This window comes from Mesoplodon mirus, assembly GCF_964341445.2.
Source record: "Mesoplodon mirus genome assembly, chromosome: 14".
NCBI lineage: Eukaryota > Metazoa > Chordata > Mammalia > Artiodactyla > Ziphiidae > Mesoplodon > Mesoplodon mirus.
The window spans coordinates 1,579,870-1,581,185 of NC_138990.1; positions in this window are offsets into that span (position 1 = coordinate 1,579,870).

The following is a 1,316-nucleotide window of genomic DNA, read 5'->3' on the forward strand; positions in this document are numbered from 1 at the left end:
TCTAGAATTTAAAATTGAAATTCACTAGAATGGTGCATGAGGCCATCCATGATTTGGATCCTGCCCACCTCTCCAGCCTCTCTTGTGCCTTATGGTCTAGGCTTAGTGAACCCCTGCAGTGTCTTTGCCACCATGTGATTGCTCAGGCCTCTTCCCACTGCCAAGAATGCCAGTTACCTCCTTCCTTCCTTTCTACCTCTCTGCCCCCACCCCACCCCACCCCACCCCATCTTAGCCGACAGCCTGTTTATTTATTAAGACAGTTCTGGCACCGCTACCTTTGGAAATCTCCAATCCTCTTCTGGAGCAGCAAAGAGTATGAACCTTTTTTTTTCAGGTGTGCTTGGATTTAGTTGCTTTGTGACCTTGGCGAGGTTTCTAATTTCTGGTCTGCTTTCTCAACTGCAAAATAGGCATAATGATACCTTACGGGGCTGTGGTAAAGGCTAAATGAGAGAACGCATGCAAGCCTAGCCCACAGCAGCCTTTCTTCTCTTCTTCGGTACATGCCCTTGTGGCATCGCTTTATACCAGTAAGTGTCTCTTTCCATTGTAATTGTGAGTTCACCCATCTGTCTCCTCCTGTAGCCAGACTGAGAGTTCCTTTAAGGTGTCCTTCATCTCTGCCTCCCCCAAAACACAGGAGAAGGGCACACGTTTGGGGAGCAGCACTATGAGTTTCATTTTAGAAATGAGTTTGAGGTGCCTGTGAGAATGTCCAAGTGGAGATGTCCATTGGCAGTTGGAACCAACCGGGTATACAGCTCAGCAGAGAAGTCTGGATTGGCGATCAACTTCGGGGAATGAGTTGGGAGTGTGCCAGTGGTGGTTGAAGACATGATTGGGAGGCGGTGTACTGTTACTTAGAAAACTCAACCTGAGGCACAGCTGCCGTGTTAGTGCTTTATTGGTAGATACAACCCCCAAGCAGTGAGGGTGAGGAAAGCCAGGCAGGAAAAGAGAAGAAAACACAAGGTTTGTTTTCATGCGTGGGCCACTGCTTCACAGATACACCACCGGCCACTTGTCCACGTGACACGTCTCTGGATAGAGTCTACAGAAATGCTAGTTTGGCTTGATGGGGGGATGGAGACGGCAGATTCACCTCCTCTCTCTCCCGTCTGCTGTCCTTTGTTGCTCCAGGTGTGCCCTGTTGGGTGTTGCTCCACTTCACTTGCTGGGACTGTGTTAGTTGACCACCAGAAAAGCCAGATGCCACACCCTGCAGCTGGGCACATCATACGAGTCCTGAAGGGTGAGGTGCACAGACGGGCACTGGCCTATAGGACTTGGTCAAGACAGAGTAAGCGGCTGGA